The sequence below is a fragment of the Vanessa atalanta genome, chromosome 2 (genome assembly GCF_905147765.1).
Source record: "Vanessa atalanta chromosome 2, ilVanAtal1.2, whole genome shotgun sequence".
NCBI lineage: Eukaryota > Metazoa > Arthropoda > Insecta > Lepidoptera > Nymphalidae > Vanessa > Vanessa atalanta.
Window position 1 is genome coordinate 8,619,646 of NC_061872.1, and position 15,273 is coordinate 8,634,918.

Here is a 15,273-nt window from a genome sequence, read left to right on the forward strand (position 1 = left end):
ATTTGCAAGAACGTCGTATATTGGGTTTGAACTTGTTTGAAGTAAATTTTAACTAAATTTATAACAAAATCAGAGTCAATATATGAGGGTGAATGTTACTATTCAGTCCTTTCCCTCAAGTGACCGTTAATAATATTGAATAAGATTCACGCAATTGGATGTTCCGACTCAGTTATTCAGAAAATAAAGACTTCAAAATACTGTAATGGTATCCTATTAATCTCTGTGGAATACTTACATAGTCTTATACGACATTTCCTGTCAATCAATCAAATCACTGAAACGCGAAAAACTCACTTTTTGAGTCATTTCTTTTTTTAATTCGTTCCAATAATTATTGTTCCCCTATTTTCGTTTAGATGTATGTATGTAATGAGCGTAGTGTCGTGCATTTTTGGTTTTTCCTTCAATTTTGCATTATAATTTAGGTTTAGATATATACATTTAAACCCTCAACAATAAGTACATGATTATTATTAAAATAGACTTAAAAAACATTCTGTTTTTGCTGTTTTTAAAGACGTCGCGAGTCCAATAAGACAAAACTGTTTGCGTTTCTTATTTCTTTAGTTATATTTATATTAAAAATATTATCATTATCATTATTTATTCTTCTTAATTTATAATATATAAATACGCGACTAATACAAGCCTATTTGAGTCCGTTCTATGGCAGGAAATGCTACCATACTACTAAAGAACGTGCCTCAGATGTTTATATACATATTTGGAACGAGGAAAAGTACCTAACATCTGCGATTATATTGTACTTTACTTTAAGCTTCGTAGAGACGTTGTCTAACAATCACTCATCGTTTCTAAACACACTCTTTTATATTTACATTTGTATTTATATATATATGTCACTAGTATCTGACGGAATCATTAACGTATAAATTTAAAGAGATCGAGATATTAACTGTGTTCTGTAATGTTATGTATGTACGTAAAAATATTAATGATTTTATAAGAAAATGTGTGCTCCTGTCACGCTTTAGTCACTCACTAAGAAAGGATTTTTGGCAATTCCCACTTCAAGAATTGGTGGGTAACATTGTATCAATTTTACCAGTATGAAGTTGGGACGAACTAGTTCCTAATAATAATACATACATCATTATGAACATGGACCCTTAAAAGACTTTACTATTAATTGGGCCGACGTTTAAAAATGGAACATCGTAACCAATTAACAATGAAACTGTTAGTAGAGTTTTAAATATTTTATTACCTTTAGAGAAAATATAAACACAATGAAGAAAAGTCAGTAATAATTACCAAAATACCCCGAGTGTTTTTGGAAAATTTCGCTGTTAGCGACAAAACCGTCAGTTTTGATTCAGAATACAAAGAGTTGACAGTTACATTAATAAAATCATTGCTTATTTAAAATTCGCTAAATTTTTAGCAACATTGAAATAAGGTTTACTTAAAAATATATTCTAGTGAATAAGAAAGATTTCTTGAAATTTTTATGTTTATGTTTTCAATCATTTCAGTTTACTGAGATTGCGTTTAGTGTATTTTTTTTAATATAAATATTTTATTTTTATAAGTTTAGTTAATATACGTATGTTCTTAAGGGTTATCCTTCATCTTAGTTACTATCGTCTTATTATTAAAAAAAACCTAAATAATTGTTTGAAAATATTTGATATTCTTATAAATATTTTGGTAAAAAAAATATGATATAAAATTTTAGCTTATGTAGTGCATTAGATTCTAAAAGAATTACCATACACGCCCTTTCAATTAACGATAGCCAATATTAAAATTTTGTTGACCAGTGTAACATATTCGATATTCGGTCGTATAAAGCTTTATTCCTAGATAAGTGTGTTGTAGTTACTGTCGATTAAATAAATCGCATGGTGTCTAAGCGTCCATTAATTTTACGTTACATTAGCCTGTAAATTTCCCACTGCTGGGCTAAGGCCTCCTCTCCCTTAGAGGAGAAGATTTGCAGCATATTCCACCACGCTGCTCCAATGCGGGTTAGTAGAATACACATGTGGTAGAATTTCGTTGAAATTAGACACATAAAGGTTTCCTCACGATGTTTTCCTTCACCGCCGAGCACGAGATGAATTATAAACACAAATTAAGCACATGAAAATTCAGTGGTACCTGCCTAGGTTTGAACCCGAAATCATCGGTTAAGATGCACGCGTTATTACCACTGGCCCATCTCCATCGTCCATTCATTCACGATTAATTTGTGAAAATAAATGATAAAAAAGTTGAGTACAAAAGTAATGTTTTGTTAATACCTACTTAGACGGGCTTCCTTTTTTTGAAAGCAACAGTTGCTTACAACGGTAATAGCCCCACTGGTCAAGTACTCATCAAATATTTTACCGCGATCCACTACTTACCTTGTATTTTGTGTATGATTTTGAAGGGTGTCCAAGGTCTTCAATAATGTTTATAAGTGCCAATGTCTATGGTCGACTAACGATCAGCTGGTCCATTTGCAAAAAAATAATTGTAAACTGTATAAATGAATACTAAACTTTTTAACACTGCAGGAGTATATTTATTATTTAGTAGATTATTTATTATTTTTGAATAATTTTTGAAGAACAATTATATTATTTTAATTAAACTAAGCTTGTACAAATGATATCTAATAATTTATGACATTATATTTTAGAATATGTAGTTATTACTTTATCGAACCAGTAATTATCTATGTCTTCTGGAATCGAACGTTAACTTTGCTAAACGACTTGTGATCCAACTGACAATTTTATTATCTGTGGAAGATATCTAATTTTGGCGGGCTTTACATTCGAAGAAAATAAAATTGGTGAGTCAAATAGTCGTTTTTGACAATGTTTCTTTAGAAAAAAAACTATCAAAAAATATGTCTTTTTTTTTAATTCCACGACTAAACTATAAATATTACAGGTGTTCTTTATTTAAAATTAATTATTTTTGTATGCTATTTACTAAACTATTCCTTATAATAATAATTTAATTCTGATACATAGTCGATGTCAGACATGGAACATACATAGACCGTGCAGCATACAGCTCGTACACATAATATAGTTACTAAAATAGTAAGAAATTAATTCATCAATTCTCTGGAGAAGACTTAAACTTTAAGAAAACAACCCCGGAACACCGGTCAATATTTTTCAAGTAAGCTTGATGTTAATTAAAACATAATAAAAGCGCATTAAAATGTGGCTTACGAAGCCGACATTTTAAACAGACGATACGAAACGGTTGCTTTTGTTCTCTTTGCTTGTAATTTTAGTAAATGCTTCACCGGCTTAATTAAAATTTTCTGGACCGCTTCTGCGGTTTCTTACGACTTACGAACGCGTTCGCGTAATCTTTATCTAGGGTCCTAATACCTATCTACATCCTTTTGAATTTACATTTAATAAAGTTGCAAGTATGATTTGAATATATTTGCAAAATTATTTTGCTTAAAACTGAGTAGGAACTAAAATGGTTATAAGCATAGTCGTAAACTAAGAGACTGCTTTCTTATAAGTTGCATAATGAAACTACTTTTAAATTACTACTATTAAAATGAAGAAGAAATTAATAATTCGTTGATTTACTCATACAAATGCAAAGCCTGACAACCGTTACAGGCATGACTGAAGAAATACTTCTAACATAAAACCGCTCTCTACATTACTTAAATGAACTGTGAAAGTAAAACGTTACTATCGAGGTACGGAAATGGAGGACACTATTATCTTAAATAATGATATAATATATAAAACGCGTCGAGTTCATGTTATAATGAAAAACTGACAATTGCCTTAAGTTTTGCTTTGACATAGAATTTTACTAATAACTAGAATTTAGAGATTCTCACATTTCGATAAGAAAGATTGGACCTTATTTTACCACTCATTATAGTTTTAATGCGGTTTAATGGATACATACGTGGCAGAATTTAATCCCAGACTTGCAGGTACCCTCAGGATGATTTCCTTTATCACTAAACACGAAATTAATTATAAATACGCAAAGAAAACCTTGTGATCGCCCGGGTTTGAACTCTATCTTCTATTATGATTCAGGTGTTCTATCCATTAGGCCCCACCTCAGCTCCTTGACAAGAAATTAAACCTAACCAAATAACTAAAACATAGAAAATTTATTATTACCTTTATCGTATGTCACAATCAATATGTGTACTTTGTTTCTGATTGGCTCATTTGACGGTGAATAGCGATGCAATATCGAATATTTGGCCACGTCATGTGCAGCTTTGACACATGTGTCGATGCAGAGGCGCGGGGAAAACGGAACGCAGCGCCGATCGAAAATGCATGCGCTTCTCTTTGAATTTTAAGCGCACTTTGAACAACCATTTTAAAATTCAATTCACATTTTCACTCCGTCATATCCCTGCAGTGTTTTTTAATCGGAATTCTTTTCCGTAGCCAGGTGTGAAGCTTACACTAATTTTATGGCTGCAGCTATAATTTAATTTCATACTTAGGAAATTTACATAAAGGTTATAAGTATTTTACTATATCAGGCGTCGGGTTTAACCAAACACAATAATATACATTTTTTTATCAACAAAATAATATACTAATGTCATTTGCATATCATATCATATCATATAATAAATGAATATTAGCAAATAAATTTAATTCACCAAGCAGAACTAATATCAGAACGCTATAAATATTAAATAACAACAGTTATTAAATTATAACAATAATTAAGCACAAGTTCACTTCACTTGTTAATAAAATAATCTTATCAAGTAAAATCTAATTTATATTTTTTGCTGTATTTAGTCTTCGTCGACTCACGCACACCAAGACATCTTGTGTGCGTCACTCATCATACCACACAATGCACGCCGATTATAATGTAACCTGAAGGAGCGTGTCTTCGTGAGTGAATAGATCTATAATGTATAACATACTTATAAAACACCAATAACTATTAGCTTTATTATTACGTCTAGCAACAGATATATTAAAGTATAAACGAGTATGCATGTATATTTGACTTGCACATATAGCCTAAAAGAACAAATATGGAAGGAACAAATATAATATTGAAATGACAATTTTTATTTGAACGCTATAACTGTTTAAGTAGTATTTATAAATATTATTGGAAACCTCGTTCCACCAGAAGATATAATCACTGACATAGATAATAATAATAATAAGCGTACTTAAATATAGGGAGCGTATTAGGATAACCCTCTCGATACTATATCTTCATTACCATAATTAATATTATACTTAGGTATGCTTATAAAGGTATATTATTAATTGATTGAACGTGGAGAAGGGGTTGCCCTAAACTACTAGTAGGTAAAAGCTCAAGGCAAGGATGCATTATACGATAAAAATGAATTAAACATAACATAATAATCTAGAAAATAGTATAGATATGTGTTAAATGGTAGATGAAATACACGTCAAGCTTCCTATACAACTTCTTTTTCTTCATCTTACAGCAAAAATATTTATAAATAAAATTATTGTTTTTACTCATAAAATAAAGGCATCATACAAAAAACACTAGTAGCATATCAAATGAAGATTACTCGGATGTGGGTTAAAAATTGCCCCTCTTGTCGAACGATTTGAACGGTACGGTACTATTATATAAGAAAATGTGAAAAGATGAGACAGATTGTTAAAAATGAGCACTTTACTTTAATGTTGTCTTAGATTTTCGCGATTATTACACATTGAAATAAAACTAGTTTTTTAACGGATTTAATCGCGTATATTAATTATTTTATTTAACATCCCGACGTTTCGAGCACTTTGCAGTGTTCGTGGTCACGGGCAGACTCCCGTGTCTGTGTATGTTAAATAAAATAATTAATATACGCGATTAAATCCGTTAAAAAACTAGTTTTATTTCAACACTTTACTTTAGTTCGCGTTGTCCGGGAAAATCCCTGAATTCGCTCTTTACTAGCAACACTTTTGAATGATGAAATAATAAAAGTTGAACATTTTTTTAAAACAATTTGTTTTGTTCTGTAATATAAATTCAGATTTTAGGAATCTAATCGTGCTATTTGAATGTCTATCATAGTGCGGACACTAAACATTTATGGTTAAAGATATTTATTACTCAAAAAATAAATGTACATAATTATATTCTTTTGAGAGTTGGATACAGTCAGTTTTTTTTAATATATACTCGTATTTAGTATACTTTCTGTCGTTCCCAGTGACACCATTTTAGTTTTCATAAGTAATAAAACTAAAATAATACCTCTAACAAATTAAAATAAAAACCGGAAATAAATTTACGATTCATTATTATATTATATTTTGAATAATCGTTTTCCTAACAAATATTCATAAGATTAATATCTACAACAGAAATTTCCTGGATGTAATAATTCAAATAGTATTAGAATTCAAATTTTATTTAATATTTTTTATTGGATAATAATTCGTAAATGACCGTAATATATATAACATACAGAGAAATAAATCCCTGATGTTAGAAGAAAAACCGGTCGATTTCTTCCCCGCTTAAGTAGGTGAGATTACGACTCGACTACGACGCCATGGCAACACTTCCGCTAAGGAAATTGCTCTTCTCGCTCTCATAAATCAGCTACAAGATAAAATTTAATATCATTGCCTCGAATGGGACGATGACAGTATCACCTTCAAACAATCATGTCTAGGATTTCCATATTTTATTTCTATAAAATTAATATAAATATAAATGATTTTTTTTATAGCAAAACTTTTAAATCTAATAACGGGATGATTCCGGATTCAATTTGTTTTTCTAATTAAAATCATGCTCGACATTAAAGCAAAACATCGTGAAGAAATGTATATATATGTCGGTTGAATGTCTACCATCAACCTGTACAGGAGAGGCGTGATGTGTTGTGATGTTCCAAAACATTTTCAATAAGAGAATTAAAACTATGGGACATTTACAGGTTGTTGCTAACTATAATTCGACCTTTTCACTCAGAATAGTAGTTTTTTTTTTATTTATTTATCAAAACAAAATATATTTAATTATTTTTTTAAAACTCATTTAATATGAGTATATACGATGCATGAAAACGTCTAAAGAACTCTGCGCTGTCAACAAGTGTTTCTTTTCGACTTTTAACACGTAAGTTGCACACTTAGACTCTGCAACATTTTAGCCAAAATTCTTGAAGTGGTGACTCGTCTCCTCTACGTCACTTCTGCGATGAATACGAACGTTGGGATCTAAATAAATAATTAATAGAATTAAAAATTCATATCTAAAACTAACGAGGAACTACTTTTTTTACCGTTTTCTCGATACATTCAACATCCCGAAAGAGAAGGTGGTAATCAAGGGGAGGATTTATAACTTGTAAATAAAGGACGACTCCATTATTAGGCTACGTTTTTTATACATTGAATCTAATAAAATTTATTTTTATAATTTGTAAGAGAATCTGATTCTATGTAGAATTAATTAGTACTAATATTTCAAGATATTTCACAATTCTTGTAAGTTGTGCTATAAAGTAGTTAACGTCCCTCACGTTAACTAAGTACTTTATAGTAAAAAAATTAGCTAATTTAAGGCAAACTTAATCGAGCTAAAAATTTAAAGAGCTGTGTGTAGCGCATTCAGTACGTCAGTCATAAAGCTATGTTCAGATGAGAGCATCACCTGCTTAAGAACTTTCGTACTTACAACCTGCTACGTGAACGTAATTTATCCATCTAACTGCAATTCTTCCTAAAAAATGAGTATATTTAATTTAATTACGAAACAAACAACTACTAAGCTTACAATTTTTGTTAATATCTTTATCAACTTTATCATATAATTGGCGTTTCAAGTGTAATTAAATATTTTGTCCATTTACTCGCAGATAAATTAATAAAATCAAAAATTACTTACTGATGTATTAAAAGCTCACAAATTAAAATACATTTTATTTATAAATATGCAACATAATAGCAGCGAGATCATTTTGTAATTCCACATAAAATGTCGAGCGTGGATTTAAAACTTGTACGAAAATCAATAAAACGCAGACAAGCCTGCGGTCAACCGCTAGTTATTTTATTCGACGTCAACTTACTCTGAATTCATGAATATTTATTCAGTACAAAATGTTAATTAAGAAAAAGAGGAGAGAGACTATTTAATTTTGTACGGCAATTATGATTTTTATCAACCATACTGTGGACAAAATGTTATTTAAATTTATATTAAGGTCTTAATTAGTAACATAAGTTTATCGTTTCATAATAAATACTCAAAATAATTACTGAACGAAAGTTCAAATGATAGCTATTGAATGTATTCTGTTACAAAGAAAATGTAAGTTATTAAATTACTCCTTTCGCCAGTTTTATTACATTAATTATACCCCACTAAAGACTATTAGCGATGCCCTCGGCTCGAATCTTAAATTATAAATCCAATGCCTCTTTTAACTAATTTAATTTTAGGGAAAACTTTTCGTGACAAGTCTGAAGTAGCACGATTTCCATCGAAGGAAACTGAAACTTCTTAATTAGCGCAGACCCATTACTACCATAAGGAAAGGTCAACAACATGACGGAGTTGTTCTGAAACCGCAACTGTTCCATAACGTCTATGTTCGCCTTTCAAAATTATAATCCAAGCAAGCAGGAGTGGGTTTTCTTTCTTGTTCAGCTTGACTACATTTTCCAATGACCGGTTATCAAATACACCACACAATTGCGATTTTGTAAGAATTGACATCGTACTTCACTTGTGAAATGTTGACAACCGAATTACGGTGATACGCCATTTTGATACGTATATCTTATAAATTGTATAATTATTATAGTCAATGTCGCATATCATATTCTGACATTTAATGCCCGTGTTCTGTCTTGACTTACGACTTTATTAGAGAATAGCCCTCCAGTTCGGCAACGTATTATATTCATACGAATACATGTATGAGCCGAAATGGCCCAGTGGTTAGAGTGCGTGTATCTTAACCGATGATTTCGGATTCAAACCCAGACAGGCACCACTGAATTTTCATGTGCTTAATTTGAGTTTATAATTCATCTCGTGCTCGGCGGTGAAGGAAGACATCATGAGGAAACCTACATGTGTCTAATTTCAACGAAATTCTGCCACATGTGTATTCCACCAACCCGCACTGGAGCAGCGTAGTGGACTATGTTCCAAACCTTCTCCTCAAAGGGAAAGGTGGTCTTAGCCCAGCAGTGGGAAACAGGCTGCTAATATAATGTAATGTAATGTAATCATTTAAAATAATATTTATTTGTAACATAATTTTATAACTGGTAAACTCTGAAAATAAAGTGAGTCTATCGTATTGGTATTTAATAAACTTATAATTATTGATATTTTTTTATTTCGTAATGAAGACTTGTAAAACATTGACTTGCACCTAGTACTGACAAGACTTATCAATTTCTTATTTGTGTTGTTTTTGCAGTACGATGTATTTAAAAGTCAATTTCTAATCCAATTACTTTTTGACGTATATCAATGGTCCCAATAACAATATTGAACCGTCACAACATTACATCAACAACATCAGAGTTCAGTAAACTACTGATATTTGTCTCTTCATCATGTGATAGTGCAAAGTAAGAATATTTCTTATTCATCTTCTGCGCGTATGTTTTGACTTTATTTTCAAACCCCGACCAAAGTTTAATAAAAGGACATAAATAGCATTAATAATAATTGTATAATGGTCCTAAGATGTTACCTAAGGGTTTTCCAGTCGCATACACAACTGCGTGTATAATATAATTTCTTATAAAAAAAAACAAACCGTCTTCAACACTTTGCTCTTACACTTGACCTAAAATTATTATTATTTTTTTAAATAATTATGAAAATGTTTTAAAAGATAAGATATAATTTTTTGTTACTTAAATTCTGACAATAATTAAACACTATTGAATATATCATATAAATTCAAAATTTAATTTGTGTTCCAACAAATTAGAATCCATTTTGCGAATAACTAGCTTGGATTCTCTAGTGAATGTCGTCACACTAACGACATGCGCGCTAATCAAATGACCGCTGCTGCTCGGGGAAATTGCTGCTTCCGAGTTAGCAGCAACAGCGTGACGGTGATCGGCTACAGTTATAAACATTTCTCTCTAGATACTAGATACTCTCTAGAATAAATTGCATTCGCATTTTCCTATAATACTGTTCCCACAGATGTTTAAATTCTATCATAATTATTGTTATAAATTTGAGGAAAACATACATACATAGGTCTGACTGTTTCGAACCGTTTTTACCCTTATTTAATTTTTTTTAATAGCTAATACTAAAGCTCGTCAATAGATACGGAACCAAAAAATATAAATATATATAATCGGTTAACAAACAAAGGAGAAAAAGATACAAACGTTTATTAGAAGTGTCTACGCCTATTATTATCTACATAATACAATACTTTTTTAATGTTATATATTTTTAAAATTATTGAGATATGTATATAAATACATATCTCAATAATTTTCTCTGTTTATACCTATAAAAATAATTAATTGTATACATTGTATAGCAGTAATAATTTTAATACGCATTGCTCTACACGCACTTGTTTTATGTGAAATGTTTAGGTTCAAAGCCCACCTAGTCTACATATTTAATATTTTACTTTTAGTCAAGAAAAGCAATCAAATGTTATAAATAAAAAGTAACAAGTGTTGAACTTCATTTATCACTAATTAAACTCGCCCGTGTACCATATTGATATAGACATAGGTCTCAGCCGTGGGGCATGTACAATCTGTTACTTGTAGTAAAATATATTAAACCCGCTCAGTAATATTATTTGTTGTTACCAAAATATTTACTTGCAAAATACTAGCAATGGCTAGCAAATGAATTATCGACCAATTTAACTGCGTGAAAAGCTTGTTGCAGCTAACATTCGACGAGTTAAAACTGATTTTAAAAGAAAATTAATTTATGATTTTAATTGTATATAAAGTTTTAATTAAATGACAAAAAATACATTAAAAAGAGGCAACAAAGTAATCAATTTAATTTATAAATAAAATATAATAATGAATTTATTACACTTTTGATGTAAAAGTCGTAGATTCGATGCTGAATTGACCTGCTGACCTCTTGGGTTATTGTGGTGGGGGAGGGATCAAGCTTTACGATTGACTGGATTGGTTTCGAAATTAAATCGCCTCTTGAACTATACACTAACTTTCAATACTGCCATTTAAATGAGTTTATTCGAGCGAAATATAACGTTGGAAAATTGTTTCAATAATATCATATTTTACAAAATATATTTTAGACTGCTTGATAACACACACACTCACACACTTAAAATAAACCTCGATTATGAAACTGTGTTATAAGCGGTAAGTTTTGCTCAAGGGCCCTGGTGAGGGAACTGTTCAACGACAAAGGGCACACACAGCACAGACAGACAGACGGAGGTTTTTGTATACACAGTCAATGATGATGGCTATAGTTCTAAAGATAGGCATATATAAGATATTAATCGCTATTACTTAGTTAAATTAAATTGTAAATTAGCAATCTAACGATCCAGCAACAATGAAATAATGAGATTTAAGTATTATAATTACTAGTAAAAACATTTTTTTACTATTAATTTCAACTTTTATATCACATCAACTTAATGTTACAAAAATAGAAGCTTGAGTTACTTCGATGTTTATTTTCACCTCTTTAGACAATTTAAATAAAACTTTGTTTTAATAAGTTTTTTTACTCTGAATTTATATCTACGAAAGCATTTCTTAGCTTTTTTTAAGAAATTACTTAAAATTTCAAGCTCATAGACCCGAAAAAACTAACATCCGAGCGAACACTAAGAAAAATATAACATAAAAAACACTGATCGATAAGTTTAGGAGTTGGGCTGCAATATTAACCAATGCCCAGAGTTTACCTTGGACTGTCGGGTTCCTACCTGAGTTTAACTGAGCCTGCGTATTCTGACATAATTATTATGTATATAATATTTGTCCTACGCCCTTTGCTAGTTTTTAAAATCAGTAAAATTTTGAAGTCGGTCCGGATCGATATTATGTTCATATTATAATTTTAAGCCGCACGTTTCCAGTATGACACGTGTCCTTTGAATATCGTATTACTTAACAAAAATATCACTAAAATTTCTACTACAGAATGATTTGCAAAATAATCCTAAATATTAAGTCACTTAAAATTAAATTATGCCATGTAATATTAAAATATAATAATGAAATAAAATTATTCATTAACTTATTAAATTCAGGTAGATAATTGGATCATGATAAGTCACCACACCCCAGTGACATCAACACTGTAAAAAAATTATCATTGTGTTGACAAGTAAAGAAACTCAGACATTATGTCCCTTGTACTTCCTTGACTTCCTATAACCAAAAAGATTTTGCATATTTCTTAATGGAACAACCACATCGTTTTATTAGGATTTAAATCCATAAACTGGATACTGTTACTAAGAAAAGTTTTTTAAAAACTTTTCAAGTAATATAATACTTAAATATAGTAAAAGTATTTTAATTAGTAATGAAAAATAATTGCAATTATTCAGAAAATATCTCTTGTATTTGCCTTGTATCTGGTTATAAAAAAAGCCTTAAATTAAATCTAGCCACTTGTAAAAAGGCAAGTTGTAGGAAGGTATGCGAAACACGCTGGAACCTCGAATCTTATTAAAAAAGTTTCTAATGTTATTCCACCACGACGTAGATTTTTCAAGCAGGAAAGCAATTTGTAATCGCTTTATAACCATACAAGCACACTTAACATAAAGAACTATGAGATCCCCTTACCTTTTTTAAGTAAGTATTTACACACATGGGCAAAAAAATATTTAATAATTATAAATATGTATGTTAAAAGCCAAAATCAAATTCAAAACAATTTTTTGTATAACATTTATCTCGTGCTTGGCAATGCAAGGAAACAAACATAATAAGAGATACATGCAGTATCTAACAAAATCTGTCGAATGTTTATCGCCCAATCCGCATGTAACAGTGAATTATAAAAAAGTTTTTAGCCCAGTAGCATTCTGTAAGAAAATCGAAACTTACCGCAGAAAACGAACGTCAAATGTGATATATGCGACATACACTATTATAATTATAAAATTAATGCGATACACCTATCAAAATGGCGCATCATCGTAAGTCGGTTGTCAAAATGTCACGACTGAGATACGAGTTGAATTCTTACAGAATCACAGTGGTGTGAGATATTTACAGGCTGTTACTGTTCTGTATGCTAAAGGAAGTGAAATTTATAATGTTAAAAATAACTTTAGCTATTACAAAAAATAACATTAAATCAATGATAAGATGACATTATGTAATTTTATATAAATATTGACATCATACAAAAAACAACTTATGCAAATAAAAATAAAACATACCTACCGTCAAACGTTAATTTGATTGATAGCGATCATCAAAGACGATTTACTTAGATCTTTCTTGTTTATTGCGTACATTTATTCTGAAACTTTGTCGTGAAGAGCAATCACAGTAGCTATGAAATTTGACGTTTAATTTATGGAACGAATACTTCATCTGAAGTTTCTGTGGAAAATCTCTAGGCAACATTTTGTAAGTATTTCGAACAAATTCGTCCGAACCCAATTATATTACATAGCGTATGCTTACAAATATTTCAATGTTGGTAATATTGGACCATCCGGCAATCCATCCGACAAGTTTCATTATATTTCGATTCTAAGAAAGGCTTGAAAAAGCTTTTGCGCCCGTTTTTAAACATAGAAAGTGGATATTTCTTTAAAACTGGACAATTTAATTAATTCCGGAATATATTTTTTTAATTAGTTCTAATATTTGAAATATTACTTATATTCGCAAATAATCGCACATCATAAATAGTAATGATAATACTATTCTTCCAGATAACATTATTACATCTTATTCAGAAAAATGTTTTTTTAATTTTCACAGATAACAAAATTTTTTTCTTAATTGGCCGGAAAACCGTATATATTGCCTTCAAGCGCAAATAGTGATATAATTGTAAAATATAGTGAAGTCTCTGTTTTTTCTTTTATTAAATACGACAATTTTTTCTCCATTTTCTTCAAGGTCTATAATAATTTACTAATTCATAAGTCTTGAAGTAAAAGTGATTATTTAATTATTTTCTTTTGTATATGAAAAAAAAAACAGATCAAAAACAGAGAAAAAAAGAAAAGAGAAGATCCGTTCGAGTTAAAAACAAATCTATAAATCCCAGGGTGAATTGTTTCAAATACAAATGGCATAAATATATAATTAGCTACATAACAGGCAAACTTACAGCTTGCGAATTCTTACACTTTAGCATGTTCGCTTTCTAACCACTGGGTCATCTCGACACTAACACATAAAACACGAGTTAAAGTTAAAACTAAGTTTTCTACCTTAAATCCTGTAGAAATTTATGAAATAAATCCTTTGTCAAGCTAATTAATATCGAAATTAGATAAAGTAAACAAATTTAGTTTTTTTAAAGTTACACGCAAAACCACTTATACGATTGATAAGGAATGTTCTTATTATTTTAGTTTTAGTAGGTCGTATATGGGCTCTACGTACGCACACAAGGTAGCTAATATTAAAAAAAAATCATATACGCAGTGCACACATATCTAGAGTACTATTTTTTAATAATAGCAGCAAGATCGGATTAGCAAATTGACCATTATAGTAATTGATGGTCGCTCATAAACATTGTTGGATGTATTAGACATAGCTTACATTTGCAATGCATAGTTCATAGCGCGCGAGAAGAGTTGTCTGTTATAACGACACTAGCTGACTAGCTCCCCTATAATCCATCTATATAATTAGTATATATAATTAGTGATAATTTATGATATACGTTAATATCGTTATAAAATGAAATAAAACATAACAAAAAAAATAGGTTTGCCAAGTATATTTATTTGAATAACAAAGGTACGAAGACGTTTACACGTAAACGTTAGATTATAAAGCAGTTAAAGGGGGAAAATTCACAAACTTCTCCATAACTGAAGTGGAGCTACACTAAGTCTCGTCGTTAAAACTCAAATCTGCCGCTCCATATTCAGGACCAACTGCCCGCTAAATCTTCATCATTTAAGTGTGATCAACGCGCTCGCTTCGTGCATATTTTATCAGGATCAGGCCTATGGAGACTTTAATGTTTTAAATGTCTCATTAATTTTTAAGCAAGGAGAGCGTTAGGGATTTGTAGCTATCGAATAAAATACCTTTATCGAAATATAAACTTAGTAAACCACTT